We start from the raw sequence: 18,168 nt of genomic DNA, 5'->3' as shown, positions 1-18,168 counted from the left end.
CATAAAGAACCCTACCAAGTATCAGTCAATAAAACCAGCAAGTTGTGGGGTTTTTTTTCTGGTTCTTTTAATAAAAACAGCAGCTCTTGAGAACTAGAGGAATACCAATGTTTATCCTTACTGTGATTAAAATAAAAAATTCATCTGCACAGAATTAATTGTCCTTAAAAAATAAAAAGGTTTTAGTACAGAAAGTTAGATGAAATTATCATTATTACTGTTATTACTGTTATTATTACATTGCAATTTGAGTTGCTGACACTGCTCCTCTTGGAGGTGCCACCAAGGGAAATTCCTGGGTGATCCAGAATTCCTGGAGTTTGGGGTGGTTTAAGCAGGAGGGTCCAAGGAAATTTGATGTACAGGGCCTTTGGAGCTCTTTCATCCACGTCCTCTGGGGAAGTTTGTATAAAACTCCACCAGGCACTTTCCCTAAAGTCTATTTAAAAATCCCAATTCTTCCCAAAGCCCCATACCTGAAAAAGAGAATAAAATCGTATCTGCTACTGCTTTAACAGATCTGCTCCAAACCCGTGCCTTTCCAACTGAGTTTCCCAATTGCTTTTATAGAGAATTCAAGAAAATTTGGGAGGTATGTGAAAAAGCACAGAAATTAAATATAACTCAGATTTTACCCAATACTTTAATGAAATCACTTTTTAAAAAAATAAACAAACAAAAGACACAAATAATCCAAAACAAATAAACCAAAAACCTCCAAAAAACACAATTCAACCAAACAAAAAACACCCTCCCCCCCCCAAAAAAAAAAAGAAAAAACACCAGAATTATAAAAAAACAAAAGTAATTTCTGGTGCATGGAATCTATAAACTCCCACCAATATATTTTCATTCATTTTATTTTATTTTTTTTCCAGAATTTGGCTGAAACAACATATCCTGAGTACCCCAGAGAAAGACCTGGAATGAGATATAGCAGTCTGTATTCATTCATTAACTGTAAACTTTTTAAATTAATTCTCTCTACAGGAATTGCATTAGGTTAGAAATAATTATTGACAAAAAAAAAATTAATATCAAAATCCAGGACGATGGAACTCATTTCAATCTCCAGGCAAGTGTGCAGAATTTCCAAGACATCCTTTCACTGACCCATGGAAAAGGGTCCAGGGCTGCCTTCAGCTCCAAATCGTGTGAAGGGGGAGAGATTAAGAATTAATTTAAACAGAACAGAAGGGAAATAAACAACCAAGGTGAGCTCCAACCTGCAGCATTTGCACTTGGACACCAAAAGCAGCTCATGGGAACCTCATCTGACACCTGAGCCCAGCCCATCATGGAAATCTGCCCCTCCAGGAATTCTGGAGATGTTTCATCTGATGCAGCAGCTGCTGGAGGTCCTTTGGGCTGGCAGGCACCAGGAATGGCAAAACTTGGATTTCTGCAGGAAGGGCCATCGGTGCTGAGAGGGGTGATGAGGGAAAGGTGCTTGAACTGCACAGGGAGGGGAGGAGATTTGGCACAGACACAAAATTTGGGGTCTCACCAGATGTGCCTCCACTGCCAGGCTGGAACCCGACCCATTTTAGCTGCCCTGCAAGAATAAACATCTGGATTTTTCCCTGCCTTCCTCCGAACTCTATGAACTGAGACAATTTTTCAGGTTTTTCGTGCCTGAGAAGGAGAAGTGCAGTGCCCCAGAAATGGGTGAACTCGGAGCGTTTGCCCTTAACGCTGCCTTGACAGCAAAGGGCCAAGGAGCACAAGTGTGCTGACAAAGGGGCTGCTAATGATGAGTGGAAAAAGAAATGACATTGTTGGTTCTGCAGGATTCTCCACTGGAAACTCGCCTGTGCCAATGCTGGCACATATTTCACATCTTTAATGTTCACCTTTGTTTGCTGTTTTAAAGCTAATATTTGTCAAATCCCTGCACTCTGAAGTTTCCCAGGGCTCAGGGCAGAGATTTCTCTGCTGTGCCAAAGGAGGCTGCAGGAATTCAGAGCAGAAAATGGGAGGTCAAGCCCAGGAGGAAAAGGAGAAGGATGTGCAGAGTTCACATCCGACCTGAGGCAAGGACTGGCCGGATCAGCAGGTCCAGGGGCATCACCCGGGGCCATCAAAGGGGGCACGGGGAGGTTTGGAGGCTCCTCCCAGCCTGGGGCAGGGGCAGTTCCCTTGGGAGGTCAATCAAAAGGGGATTGAAGGTGCAGATTTTGGTCTAATTTTATAAATCTCAGAATGGTTTGAGCTGAGTGGATGCAGACATCACCAATACCAACATCCCCACCATGGGCAGAGATTTTTTTTTAATTTTTTTTTTTCTGTTTGGACATTTCCATCGGGCCCCAGAGCAGCAAACATCACAGTGTGCCTTCCCCTCCCATCTCTCTGCAGCTCTCCAAAAACCCAATTTGTCAATAAATCACCTGTGCAACACCATCACAAATGACTCCCGTGTCACCAGAGGGTCACTTAATGATTCTAAAATATCAAACCACGTTTATTTTATTCTTTGCTGATGGCTGAGATTCAGACGTGAAGCAAAGAAATTCAAAGCCAAATCAAAACTCTGAAAACTTTCTTCCCACTCTTTTTGTTATTCAAAATATCCAGTTGGTTTTTAAACACATTTTTAATTGACTTCAGCAAGTTCTGCTCTGGGCATGGAGGTGCCTTAAAACACCTTTGGAAATCAGAGTTGTTTATATTTACTAATTAGTTTCCATTTACATAAAAATATTTTGTAATTTTCAGAGTTTTCTCATTTGTTTTCTTATAGTGAAGACAGGGGTTAGGAGCCAGAATGTACCAGCAAATTTTAAAAAACAAAGAAAACATCAAGGAGAGAGAAGATGAAAAAAGTTTAAAAAAAATTAAAACCCCATATGTCAAAGTTTTCAAAAATGTAGATTTACACTACCTTGAAAGCAAAACATTTAAATTTATAATTACACAAAAGAGAATTAAAAAGTGAATGAATTAACAAGATGGCTCTGATCGTGTTTGCCAGTATTTCCAGCTTTATTCCAATTAGCCATAACTTTATAATTTGACTTTTTTCTCTGCACCACTCATTCCAAGACAATGTCAGCGTTGAGTCCATAAGCATTTTGAGAATTAATTAAAATGTCATGAAATGGTTCTTTCATTAGCATATATATGGTCATAAAAATAATTATAATTACTTCTTAGAGGTGGAGGAGAGTTAAGTTTGATTGATGGAATTAATGAAAACGGGGACAGCTCCACCATACTAAATAGCAGAAACTTGGAGTATTAACCATCCACGATGTGAAGTTATAATAATTACAGCAAGAGCTAAAAAGATTAGTATTCAAAAAGAATAATGTACCTTAGAGCCTAAAATACCCATTGCAAATTATGGATGTATTTTCAACTGTTTATAACGTTCTCAGAAGAAAAATATCATTTTGATGAACTTCCAAAGGCTCCTAGATTAATAGGTATTTGCAGCCTTACAGAGAGCACAATCAATCCCTCTAATCTTGTTATCAGATGCTAAACAGCTGGGTGACCTGATTTAAGTGCTATGATTTTAAGGAAGTAATAATGGATAATAGTTTCCAAATGCCTGCTAAGAATTTGCAAAGCTGTATAATGCACCCAAAGATATGCAAATAAATGGCATTAAAAGAAACATTATAATTAGCAGCCCAATGCACAGAAAGTGCTTGTGCAGCCATAAGCAACCTAATCTTATTTCAGTTGTGCTGCTTTTAATTTAGTCTCCCTTAAAGACCTGCAGCACTGGAGTGATGGTCTGGGAAGCTCAGGTGAGCACCCAAAATATCCAAAACCAGAATTAAGTGGCACTGAACTCCCTCTGCAGGGTCCAGGCCATGACCAGTCCCCTTGGGGAGGTGGAAGTGGCCAAAGAGTAATTGTTCATGCAGAAACAATTCATTTTTTTAAACACATTTAATTCCTTTGTCATTATTGTAAGTTACTTCCAGATGGCAGGTGGCTGATTTTTTTATTTTTTTTAAGAGCAACTGCCAAGTTTGTGGGGAATTATTTTGCAGAAGCCTGAACTACATTTAAAGGTCTTTTCTTTTTTTATAAGACATTGCTAATCTCACATTTTTCCCCCCCTCTAATCACACAAATAGTTTAGGCTAAAAAAAGCACTCCCTGGTAGGAAGGAGAGGGAGGGAGTGGGTACCCACAGCTGTGCCTGCTGCTGCCAGGGAGTTTGTTTTCCACTCTTGTATTGATGGAGATGCTCCCACAATTGTGGTGCCAGATTCTCACAAATGCCATGTTTTGCAAACTGCCAAATTAAGGAGGGAAGATCTTGGGTTTTAAGCCTAATGTTTTAAATATTTCTCTTTATTTTTCTACTGAGGGAGCATATGGTGGAAGGCAACACATTTCAAATGGTCTGGCTGGTGCCAGGGAAGGATCACTCTGTTAGCAGGAGAATTTCTCTGCTTGGAATTGTTGGTCAATAGGGAGAAACTTCCACTAAACAGTGGAAATATCTGCAGTGCCTCATTGCCAGAACTGCATTCCCTTGGGCCATGGTCCTCGTGCTGCCACTTGGAGGGATGGAGTTTTATTCTCCCAGTCTCAGACTGGGTTTACAACTCCTTGCAGCTAAACTGTGCCTTGACTTCAGCAGGACTGAGCTGCCTTCAGGGAATAAAGGAATCACATGAACCTGGAATGGAAGTTTGCTGTTTCCAAGTGAAACAAGAGGACAATGGCAGGGTCTAAAGGTCTGTCTGTCCTAGGGTTCATTTTGGCTTGAGCATTCTGATCCCATGAGGAATCTGTGGTGTAGGTGTGAGAAAGAGAGAGAAAAGACAGCAACACACACGGAGCTCTTTGGGGAAAAAAGGCAACTTTATTGTCCAGACATTCTGTATTTAAAGTGTGTTAGTGCAGCCAGGACAGGACAGGAGCTCATTGGACAATTGGGAAAAACATCCTTGGGACAGCACTTCAGGATGTATCCCACGGGAAAGACACCAGGTGTTAATCTTTATGATGAATTCCACTCTGTTTGTCACCATGTTATCACCTTGGAGACTCCTCCCTAACTGAAGCTGCAGTCAGCTTGTCAGCCTGGGAATGGAGCTGAGAGTCAGGAGAAATCCAGGCCTGAAAAGAATTTCCAAGCTGGAATTCCCCAGCTCTCTAAATGTGTGTGTCCACATGTAGGGAGTGCTCGGGAGAATTCTTCCTCGTGCCAAAGACATCTCTGCAGCCCTTCCCTGTCCCCAGGCTGGATGTTCACCTCTGCCTGGTGCCTCCCCCGAGGGCAGGACTGTCCTTCAGCCTGGGCTGGGGCTCCTTTCCCTGCAGGATCCCCTGCTCTGACCAGGGGAACTCCCACCATTTGTATTCATTTATTTCTTCCCCCTGCATTCCCTGAACCCAGGAGCTCCTTCCCTTCACACCGCCGTGCTCCCGCTGCGAGTTGAGAACGGGGCTTTCATCAATTATTCACCGCTCTGAAGATGGGAGAACTTTTCTCCGGGCAAATTGGTGTTTGTACTCACTCCTCAGAAGCAGGAATGGGGAAACTTGTGCACCTCAGCCCGGAGCAGACAGGAGCTGCACTCACCTCCAAGGGAAGGAAAAATCCACCTCCAGCAAACTCTCCTTGGTGTGGGAATGAGGAGCTCCAGCCCAGCAGCATCCCAGGCTCATAAATAGGGATGTTGGAAAGAGACTGACATTTTGCAAGTAGAACTGTCAGAATTATTTCGTATTAACTTTACCTTTCTTTATTCTTATTCATATTTAATCATTCTCCTCAGAGGGTTCCTACCTTCGAAATTAAGGAGAAGAAATGCAGGTGTAGAAATGAACTGATTTTTTTTTTTTTTTTTTTTTAAATGAACACTTTGCATTTCCATCTCTTTGGCTTTCACTCCCAATATCAGCTTGGTTGCAGTTGCTCAAACAAAGACATTTGAAAGGTTTTCATATGACATTGCTTTCAAATTAAATATTTCTTTATGGAATGAGGTAGATTATTTAAATTTGGCACAGAAAAGAATGCATTTACTGACATGCCATGAGTTACATTTTCCAAAATCTCTCAACCCTCCTACAAAATTTTTTTCCTAATATCACCACTGATAAACCTTTCACTATGTCAAAGGAATTAGGCTAAATTTAAGCTTTTCTGATAATCCTAAATAATGCTGAGATCCCACTGTTTATCTTTGAAAGTATTTACCATGAAATAAGAAGAGTAAGGCTCAGAAAATAGAACTATGTTTCTTAATTTAAAATAAATCTGTTTTTTTTCCCCCTTATTTCTCTGTTTCTCCATCCTAAGGAAAACAAACCTAGAAACAACAAAGTCCTAGAAATGGTCCTTAAAAGCACAACTCATCCTATTGAGATTTCTGCATGCATCTTTTACAGAAAATCACTGAAACCTAACACCAGCTACAAAAAAAAAAAAAAAAAAAAGAAAAGAAAAAGAAAAAGGTCTAAGGAGATTATGAATAAAAACTATTGCTGGCTTTGTTTTTAATGAGATACCGAAAGCATTTCTATTCTTGCCCATATTTTTACTCACATTTAATGTAACCCAAGTTATTTTCAAACTGACTCTGTTAAACAGGACAAAACCCTCATATCTCCTGCCAGTTTAGGAATATGCAGGTGCTTGCATCTTTCAGAGCCTTTGTGAATATTGTACAACTTTCAAGTCTAACCTACTTTCCCTTCTTTTTTTTTTTTTCCTAGAAATGTTCTATAGTCCCTTATGAATGTTGCAAAAGATTCACAAATTCTGAGTGCTGCATAAAGTGGCAAAAATTAACATCTCCAAGAGTGTCATTGAGATGGGCAGATGTCTTCCCCCAGCCCCAGTAGGCTCGACTTTGATGAGACTGGCTTTAAAAGGAATTTTTAAACCTCTCCAAACCTACAGGAAAAACATAATGCCAGTGAAGAATTTGCTGCAAAGTTACCTGTTCTCCTGTGGATCAAAACATGTTGGAGTAGACTGAAAAGCAGTACTTTATACCCCATTAAGTTTATTGTGCTCTGCATCCCTGAATTTCTGTTTCCCTAATGGCTGAGTGGAGGAGTTTTTTGGATAAGACTGGGGTTTGGGTTTTCAGCTTTCTCCTGTCTTCAGCCAGGTAAATAAAGCCATAAATAAAACATCCAGTACCTCAATGAGTGGAGCTGCAGGCTGGGTTTGGAACACACAGAGTTTATTTTCTGCCCTGGGAGGGGGCAGCTCCTTCTGATGTGCTGAGAACCAGGGCTCTGCTCCATTCTCACCTTCCAACACAGCTGAAACCCAAAAAAAAAAAAAAAAAAAAAAAAAAAAAAAAAAAAAAAAAAAAAAAAAATCTTAAAATGGAAGAGAAGCTGTGGCTGCCCCTGGATCCCTGGCAGTGTCCAAGGCCATGCTGGGCAGTGGGAGCTGTCCCTGCCCATGGCAGGGGGTGCAATGGGATGAGTTTTAAGGTCCATTCCAACCCAAACCATTCCATGGTTCCATGGACTGAAAAATACCCATTATTACCTTTCAGTTCTTGAAGGAGAACACGACCAAATTCTGTCTCTGTTACAGCATTTGATGGGGGGGATAGCAAAGCCCCAGAAGAGAAAAGCAGCTTCACTGAATCCTGCAGAGCTTTAATTTTGGCATCTCATAATTGCACCTGGCCAGTCAGAAGAATAAAAGTAATCCTTTGAGTGAAAGCAATAAATCTCCCAGCAAAATCCCATCATAAAATCTACTTTGCTTATAAAAACACAAAGAATGTTCCTGTCCAGAGGTCCAGTGACAAATGAGGGGGGGAAAAAAAAACATTCATAGTTTCATAATACCTGACATTTAATTACCAGAAGCTGCTGCTCTCAGATGTACAGTAAACTGCATGGCCTTGGCTGCAGTACATGAAACTATTATATTATCAAAGATTTATTTCTTAAAAGTGCATCAATTCCAGCTAAAAGAAGCCTGAAGTCGCCCATGGTACACTCCATGTCTGACAGGTGACTTAATGGTGTTACTACAGAAAATAACAGGCTTTGGGGGCTCTAACAAATCCAGCATTTCCTGCTCCAGAGCACTCAGAATGTGACAAGTCATTAACTCCAGCCTCTGTTCCTTCACTGAATATTCCCCCTCCAAAGACAAGCATTTCCTTTCAAAGGGAACCAGCAGTTAGGGCCAAAATTCAGGTTAAAATTTCCCAGGTTAAAATTTCAGGTTAAAATTTTCCCCTGGAAATGCAAGGTGCCCCCATTTACACAAAGAGAGCCATAAAGTAAAAGTTTAGGAATAAAATATCAATATGCTTCAAAAAATCAAAAAGAATTCCTTCTTTATAGAAGGTCAAAGAAAAAATTGTTTTCCTAGATGAAAATGCAAGGACATGGGAGCTGTGATGTCCTGCTTTAGAGGAAGCACTGGGACTTTAACCATGGCACTTTTATAACTTTTATTGAGAATTTAGATCCAAGTAACAGTCCTTGAACACCAGAATTTTGCCAAAGACTTGAAAGAAATGGCTGCTTCTTGTTCTGGCTATAATACTCAATTGGTAAAGCAATTATTTTCCCTTATTTCTATTAAAAAACCCCCAAATGATAAACTTTTATTTCTGTTTTCTACCTTAACAACACTTATTTTACTAACTCAACCAGCCACCAGATTGTGATATAAAGGGTTGACACACACAAGAAAAAAACCAAAAAAAATAAAAAACCAACCATAAAACTCCAGGTTATGACACACAGACTCTTTGCTAAAATATCAGCAGACTCCTTTTTTGGGCCACTGCTCCAGGATATATATTTTTACTCAACATCTTTGATTATGCTGCCACCAGCAGCTTTTAAGACATAAAAAGGCAAATGACAGGTGCTGTCAGCGACTGGAACAAAAGCTGTGGAAATTCACTGAGCGTGTAATACGGTGGATTTTAGCAAAGCTAAAAACCCACGGTAGCTTTGACTAACTTGATCTTTCAGAAAGCTGTTTGAGGGAGAGAGGCACAAAATAATGAATTGGATGGAGCGTTACATAACAAAGAACTCCTCGGGGTCTTGTCTGCTGCCTTATCTCATAAATTGTAATGATTTTCATGTTAGATCAAAGAAGAGCATAAAACAAAATTGAGATGAAAACAACTATTCATTGCCCTCGAGTGTATAGCTTTTGTTTTAAGACATTCATAAGTGGAAGGTATTTCTTCCTTTACACAAATCACTGCTCTGTAATCCTCCCTGTGACAGCAGGAGCAGCTCCACTGCTGGAGCACACACACCTCTCAAAGCAGCTTTTTTTGACTTTCCTCCCAACTTATGGGCAGCCAGGTGGAGCCTTTATTCCCTTCTGGAATTATTTTGATTTTTTTTTTTTTTTTAATTTTTTTTGGGGGGGAAAAGGGGGAAGAAAAGAAGATTGTCACCCACTCTACTCCAAAAAAAAACCAAAAAAACCAACCCTAAAAACAAACAAACAAAAAAAACCCAAACCCAAAACCACAAAAACCAAAACCAAAACCAAAAAAACCCCACCAAAACCAAAGCCAAAAGACCCCAAAACCAAGCAAACAAAAAAACTCCCAAAACCAAAAAAAACAACCCAAAACAACCCCCAAAAAAACCAAACCAACAACAACAACAAGAACAACCCAACAAAAAAATAACAAAAAACCAAACCAAAACAAAACAAAACAACAAAAAAACAAAACAAAAAAAAAAACCACCAGGAGAAAAAATACAGCTATGGATTTGAAAACCAAAACATGCATCCTGTCGAGTTTGCACAAGAAAAAAGGAGCAGGAATAAAGTTCATGTAGGCAGCAAGAGAAACGTTTTCTGCCATGGACATTCAGCAGAAGATCCTTGGCCTGGGGAGAACAAGGTAAAAGGACACATGGAAAGGTTTTCCCCCTCTCAGGTTTAGGGCAATAAAAGAAAATTATGGAAAGTAGAAGATCAGTGATGGTGCAGCCTGGTTTATGGAGCTGCACCACCCCTGGCTCGCCAGTTCTGGAATGTTCTGCCTCCCATTAATCTCAGGAAGCAGCAATTTCAGAAGACTGGAAATTGCTGCCTTATCTCATAAATTGTAATGGTTTTCAGTTTATATGACATTAAAAAATAAAAAAAAATTCTCGTGTCTAGTAGAACTGTTACATCATTAACACACCATCAATTCCTAAGGAAACGTTTTCAGCAGAGATTAATCCTACCAAAATTCAAATCCTGGGAAATTTTACAGGCCAGAAAGGGCAGGTTTTTATCAAGTTGCATTAAATAAGAATGAAGAGAGATCTTATCCTTTATCCCTGTTCTATGAACTCCAAGCAGGGCACAAAACAACACTGAAATCAGATCCAGCTAAAAGGAATTTTTAAAAGCTCAAATCTAGGATGTTCCTTTTTGCTAAACCATAATTGTGTATGTACAACAACACAACTATTAAATTTTATTTGTAATTAAATTTATCACACAGGGATACAGTGATATGGAGAAGTGATTGTAAGGAATTATCTTGTAAAAAAAACCCCAAAAATTAATTTTCAAACTCAAAGGCAAATAAAGTTTTTTCACTTCTTCATGCATTATGAATAAATTAATTCACCCAAAAAGTCTTAATGGAGAAATATTTTATTATAGTACAGGGATAAAAACCTCATGAAACCTGAAATGAAAATACTTATTATCAGAAATGGAAAAATAATCATTTTTCAAAGTTAATTTCTTCTTCAGCCCATTAAATATTCATGAGCAGGTCTCCAGTCCTTTAAATTTGTTATTTGCACACATGCAATATTTATTCTTTCCTAAGTGTTTTGCTTCTGGATGACCCCAGTGATCCTCACTCTGGGTCTGCCTGGGATCCTCCAGCTGTGGATAATCCCATTTCATTCCTGTCATTTCCCTTCCTTCACCAGATTCATTTTATTCTCTAATTTTATTCTCTAATCCCAGAGTTCTTGGTCTGAAACCCTTGGAGAGGGTTGGAGGAGAAGTGGGTTGGGAAATGGCAGAAAACACTGAAGATTTTTCTGCCTGGCTCACCAAGGCCTCAGAGCCACAGCTCCCACCAGGCTGATGTAAAATTTATTGGCAAATTACAGAATTTGGATTTCATTTTCTTTGTCCCACGGTCATATGTGTGCATGGGCTGAGACAGGAAAAAGTGATGCAGATTTTTTCCACTTGTGCTCATTCCATGGCCAAGGATCCCAGGATTTGCTCCTTTGCTGGGGTGAATTATGCACTGACAGTCATTAATACGTTTTCTTCAGTTCACACGAGATTTAAAAATATTTCATTAATAAATCTAAATTTTTCTTAATAGTCACTACACCTCTTGCACTATTCACCTGTCACTGTTCAAAAAAACAACCAATTACTATAAATAATACCAGAAAATTTCTGCTTCAAGAACTTAAAGACAATTTTATCAAGAATTAAATATTTTAGTCAATGTGTTCAGCTAAGGCTCAGTCTGATAAAAACAGAGGAAAACCACATTCAAGATTCCCTCAAGGTTAAGATCTACACATGGAAGGAAGGAGATGGGAAGAGTATAGAGGGTGACAGAAAAGGTAAAGAAAATAAAGGGTATTTTCCCCAGTATAGGCCCAGAACTAGAGTTAAAATTTCTTTGAGAATGTTCAATTAAAAATAGATATCACAACAAGAAATCTTAAAAGCCACACTACTTCCCATCAGCCCTGGTACTTTTGAACTTTGATGAATTATTAGACAGCAACTAAATAATCCATAGAATGAAAAGAGAGGAAAAGAATTCCTTTTATTAAGGATATAAATAACTTAGACCAGGGTGAATTCTCAGTAAATATAAAGAAGGAAAGTCATGTTCAGAGTTGAAGGCTGTGGCTGGATTGGACAGCAAATTTGTCATGGTGTGCATGAGGGATCCTGGAGAGCCCTTCCAGCACCACAGATGGAATTGTTTGGAGAGCATTTTTCCAAAGGTAAGGGAAGAATTGATTAGATTGTTGAAGCTTGTTTGTAATTGTAATTAAAGATTGTAATTGATTGTTAAAGATTGATCGATTCTTTAGAATCGATTGACTGAAGATTGATTGATGAAAAGTCAGTCTGGGTCTGTTTTGTTTGTTTTCCCTCCTCTCCTCAATTTTCAGCCAGTGAAATATTTCAATGCTCAACATTCCCAGTTCCAGCCCTGACCCCGGAGGACACAGAGCAGAGCTCAGCCCAGTCTGGAGATCAAAGACAATTTGGAAGGCAGGGTCACATTCATTCCTATTTATGAAAACATTCATCAAATCTGAAATTGCTTTTTTTCATCCCACCCTGAATTCTTTGCCATCAGCATGTCAGATCTTCAATAATGTTACCCAAGTGGGTTCCCAGTACAACAAAATCAGGCAGTACCATCCATTCCAATAAATTTTCCTGAGGTATCAAGGTGTTGATTCATGTGCCAAAACAGCAGAGAAAATAAGGGTAAAAAAATGAGAGGTGAAAGAGAAATTCCAAAAGATATCAGTATTAAAATAAAATATAAAAATTACTGCACCGAACCAATACAATTAACAATTACAAAAAAGAAAAAAAAAACGTATTTTAACTTTGCAAAAAACTTTTGATGATTATGAAGTGATTGCTTTGTGTCAGACCATTTCGAGGTGCTTTTCCTCCCTTCCTCCCTCACCGTGGTGATTATTTCTAAGAGCATTTTGGAAAGTGAACCGAGTGTTTGGCTTTCAGGGCACTCTGAAATGAGGATCTCTGATCCAGTAATCTGGAGATTTAGTCTCATCATGAAGGTTTCCTAATTGCACTCTCCTCAGACAGACCCGAATTAATTCTTGCCATTCATCCCCTGAAATGTATCTGGGCTGATACACTGATAATAATTTTCTTATCTCAGAGACAGACAGTTAAGGGAAGAGCCTGGGAAAATAAAGGGAAATGTTGAAGGTGATTATCATAATGAGAATGTTAATTAGCTCCATTTCAGACACCAATTGTTGGCACATGAATCAGCAAGCAACTCTCCAAGTGTTTTAATAAGATTTTTTTATTTCTAATCTTTTCCTGTTTCTAATATTTTTTCCATTTCTTCTATTTCTCTTCCTGTCATTATAGGCACGAGGATCCTTGCTGATAAGGAAAATAAAAGTTGATTTCAGCAGTTGAAGAAAGTGTGTAGTTGAGAAAGACATGCATAATCTAGTTCTCTGCCCCCTCAAATTATTTCTATACATGACCAGGAGTACTTGGCAATTAATGTAGTCAAAGGCAAGCAAAAATGTGAATTATTTCTTCTGTTCAATGGCCAGGGGATGTGGTGAATAGCTGAGCAAGGGTTGTGCATGGTCTCAGCACCTGAAATCCAAATTTCAACCTCATCTGTGGGCTTTTATACAAAGAAAAAAGCAGAGGAAGAAACTTCCCTGTTCTGTTTTTCCAGGTTTATAATATCTTCTTTTCCCTGAGCTCTGCCTTCTCTGGACACTCCCAAAACTTCTCCTTTTTTACTTTGTTATAACAAGAAAGTCACCCCCACACCAGGATGCAGCTGAGGCTGATTCTCTAGAGAGAAAATGATTTTTCCACTGCTCATGCCCGTGGTAAACAAGGACTTTGGGAGAATATTTGATTTTTCCAAACCACTTTGCAGTGTGGATTTGGTTTCTCTGAGCCCCACTCATGGCCCTGCTCTCTCAGATTCCTGCCACCCATTCCAAGTCTGCTGTAAATTATTTATATCAGAGGAGGGTCATTTTGATTTCTTCCCCTGTGTCTGACCTCCCTGTTTCACATTAATTCCCTGTTTCAGGGGCAGCAGTTATTTATTTTAATACCAGGTTAGAAATTCAACAAGCTGACATTTCCTCCCACTGCCTAGACAAGTCATGAAATTCCCAAGTTGAAATTCCAGTCTCCTGGGACATCTCCCAGCACAGCAGTGCCCAATTTAGGCTGTTTTCAGGAGACAGGTTAGGCCTGTGCTAATTTGGGTTAGATGTTCCAGCAAATTTCCATGGGATGCATCAAATGCTTGTTAAACTCTGATTAGTTACACCCACCTGTGACTCTGCCTACTCAAAGCTCAGCCAAATAACACAACTGAATTTATCTTTAAAAAATCCTCAGATGGTCAAGCTGGTCATTATGAAGAAGAGATTTATCAGTTTTTGGTTTTCAACTCCCTGAAAATTAGTGGAAAGTGAATCAGAAGGAGCAGCTTGGCTATGCCTGCAGCAAATAAGGGGATAGAGAAAGAAAAGAGAATTTTGAAGGAAGGTTTGTAAAAAACATGGAAAGATACAAAACATGAGCTCTGAAGAAACAGGTGGAGCTGTGTTTTCCTTCTCCAGGGGCTTTTCAGAGCCATGAGAATAATCCATGTTTTCCCTCATTGTCCTGTCTCTGACTACAAAGCTTTTTCTCCATTAACCTCCTGTTGGAACCCCCAGAGCAGAGGATGCTCTGTCCCTCCACCTCTCCTCAGCAACATTTTATTTCCCTCGGGCTTCTTTTCTGCTCAATCAGCTCCACGAGATCTCATGGCCTGTATCCCACTTTTCCAGCCTCCCCAGGGCCAGGCACAGCTGATCCCAGAGAGGATGTACCAAGTGCCAGGGCATCAATTCCTCAGCTTTCCTGGCCTCTTGAGGCAAAACCTGTTCCTTTCCATCTTTTTAAATAGTAGTAACTTTTAAATTTTTCTGAAAGCATTTTAAAATTTTTCAATAAGTACACATGCAATGATTAGCTTATTAATAAATATATTTATATAATACTTAGGAAGAGGTTAGGAATGTATATAGAGCTAAAATTAAAAGCCTGGATTTTTCCTGGGCTTCCCCATCACTCTTTTCCCAGCAGCAGCATCTCCATAGGAAAACAACTGCAATTAAAATATGATGTGAATCGTCCATGATTCTTAACCCCATAATTCTCCTATTTATTCAATTTGTGAACTACAGCAGCCCCTGCAAGCTGAATGGCTGGGGAATATGTAAACACAGACAAAAATTAGGGAAGAGGTCTATAAATCCATAGTGACAGGTGTTTTATTCCTATAAATCAGTGTAAGGAACACATCCACCTACAGATATAAATTGGAGATGCTGAAGGACGTTACAGCTTCACTGATCTATAAAATAAAGGTACAAAGTGCTCCATTTCTCTGGGAATGTTTCTCTGCTGTGCTTAGGTGTGGGGTGTGTTCCCACAGGGCTTGGCCCATGCATCCAGACAACCCAAATCTGTGTAACCATCTGCTATTAAAAGATAATTATTAATTTGGGTTGTTGTGCTAATGGAGTCAGGGAGCACTTGCTCAGTTCAGTGTTGGCACAGCCCATGATAAAATCTTTATCTTCCCTCAAGAGCAAGACAAAACACCTGAGTTCTACCATTTTGAAGAACAAGCTTTAAAAAACAACTTGGAATGATCTTTTTGGTTGCTCCATTTTATTTATTTTTTTTTTTTTATTTATTTTGCATACCTTTTAAAATCACCACAAGCTGTCAGCATTGGGTGTTATTTGCTCCTCACTCTTGAGCCCTTTGCACTGAGATTTGTGGTGACAGAGGATTAATATTTCGTTTGTAAGCAGGGAGGGCACTGCCCAAAGTGCCACAAACCCACGGAGTGCTCCCTGTGACTGAGGGACACGGGGTTTTCAGGACAATCGCTCCTGAGAGCAGTCACAAGCTGTTACCCTAACGAGCAGCACACAGACAGCTTTTCCTCCTGCTGCTCCTCAATCCCTCCTGGCAGCTGGAATTAGGATCCCCACAAACCACCCTGTTCAAGCAGCCTATTTATAACTGCACGAGAATGGCTCAGGGCTCAGGTCTGGACACATAAATTCACTGCTTTGCTTTGTTTCTCCTGTTTTTGATTAAGGAAATGGTGTCTCTTCAATGGATTTGATGTCACCTGTCAGATACTTTTAGCAATTTATGCAGTTTTCAGACATTACTCATGGTAGCCAGGATGAGTATTATATTTATCACCATTTATCATAAGCTTTCCCAATTAAGCCAGTAAAAGCTCTTCCATTTTTATTGTCTATGGAGTTCTTTCTTTTCACATTTGATTTTTACCCTTTGTTATTTCCACATTTGTTCATGGTCTTATTTTTTTTATTGTGTCAAGGAATCCATAACTCCTCATGGACTAGGTCCCTTCAGGCTACCTGTTGCCATGGAATTTAGCTGCTACCTTTATTGCCTTACCCAATGGAAGGTGCTGTGCCCAGCAGCAAAACATGAGAAGAGTCCAGACTCCAAATTTCTAGAGTGAAGTCGCATTTTTATTCAAAAGGAACAACAAAAGATGTAAATGCTGCTCTATCAGTCTGATCCCAAGCTCCTGCACCATTTTGAGCTGCCTTTCATCATCCTCTTCCCTCTCCTCCTCTTGTTCATGTGGCCATTATTAAGATTAATATGCAAAGAGATGATTAAATTTCTCAGGGAAAAGCACCGTTATTAAATCTATTTGAGTATTAATTCAAGGCCATCAGAAAAATTTTGGTATCTCTGTGAGGGAAAAGGTGCCAGGAGATGTAATTCACGTGTTGGGGGCAGAAGAAGTCAAGGTTTTCTTTGTGATTTGTTGCCTTTGCAGGACTATGTCACACAATTAAGAGGTACAGCCCGATCCCCACAGCCATTCCAGATAAAGCCTGGTTTAAATTATTTTACTGTGAGCATCTCTTTGTGTTCCAAAGAGGAATGTCCAGTGTAGATGGTTCTGCAACAAAGGTCCAGGCTGGAGAGGATTTGGAGCAGCCTGGGACAGTGGAAGGTGTCCCTGCACTGGATGATCCTCACAACCCAAGCCCTCCCAGCACTGTGTGATGATTCCATGGCCATTTCACAGAGGATATTTTCTTTCTCTCAGTCCTGTCCCATGTGTAACCCCAGCTCTGCTCCCCTGAAACCCTCACACTGCTGCACACCTGGCTGGAAGCCTCCCACCACAGCAAGACACAACCATGCTGATGTATTTCCAGAATTAAATCATGTTTGAGATGCTGACGGTGGCCAGAGCACTTGAACCTCTGACAATCACCCGCAGATAACAGGAGAGTTGTGCGATTTCATGGCAGTGATTTATTAAGTAGCAAAAAGACGAGCACTGGACTTCATCCTTTTTATGAAGCAGTCTGCAGCTGCTGGAGTTTGAACTGAAGGATGGTTCCCTGGTAATTTGTAATGGCTTGGGAGATAGGGCTGCCTGAGCTGGGCAGGGCTGCAGATGAATCAGCAGCAGCAGCAGCTTCCCCAGGTGAAAATAGCTGCGTGTCTTTTACATTTTTAATGGAGATTAACACTTTGTCACTGCAGTGCATCACTCAGTGCAGCGTGTGGAGAAATGCTCTGTGCTGGGGAAGGAGAGGAAACTCTGAACAGATACAATGACAAATCCCTGACATAAAGCCTGTCCTTGTTTGAACCAGCATTTGCCTTTCCAAAAGAAAGGCAGACACATTCCCATGACGGAGGACATGGGATGGCTTTCCATTTATTTGTTAGTGGATGTATAAATCCAAAGGAGAAAGTTAATTAGACTCCCTGTGTGCAAGGCAGTGGAGTACACTCTGATTGCTAATTATTTTAATATAGGTAAACAGCTATTGACAGTACAAGTAATTTTCCCCCATCTCCAGTTAAGAGGCTGCCAGGTATCAGTCTAACAGCTCCGAGCGAACCTGAGGCAATTTAAATTATGGGTTTTAATCAATATGTAAATTGTTATTGTAGAACCCATCCATGATAGTTTGCTGCAGCTGCCCCAGCACTGCTCAGAGCTGGCAGCTGCTGGCTCAGGCCAGGCTGTGATTGCTGTTCCTCACCCCCAGTTCCAGAGCTGACTCTCCTTTATCTACTCATCCTCTACTCAGAGGATCTCTTTCTCAATGCATTACTCAATGCAAGGCTCTCCCTCCTGCTCCTCAAGCTCAGCCCCCCTCGTTTCTGGGTTTGAGGAGGGGATTTTGGGGAGACCAATGCTCAAAAGTGTCCCATCACATTTTTTTTGCTTTTGGCATTGTCACCCAGAGGCAGTTCTGCCTCAGAGCTTTTGAAAAGTCTTTCAGCTCATCTCTCCCAGCAGCCAACTCACCTTGTGTTGACCTCTAACTTTCAATTTACTCATTACCTTAGCAATAATAACAAAAATTAATAACCCCCCAAACTTATTATCTTGTAATTTCCCA

Source organism: Sturnus vulgaris, chromosome 10 (genome assembly GCF_052056855.1).
Source record: "Sturnus vulgaris isolate bStuVul1 chromosome 10, bStuVul1.hap1, whole genome shotgun sequence".
Classification (NCBI taxonomy): Eukaryota; Metazoa; Chordata; class Aves; order Passeriformes; family Sturnidae; genus Sturnus; species Sturnus vulgaris.
This window is presented reverse-complemented; position numbering follows the sequence as displayed.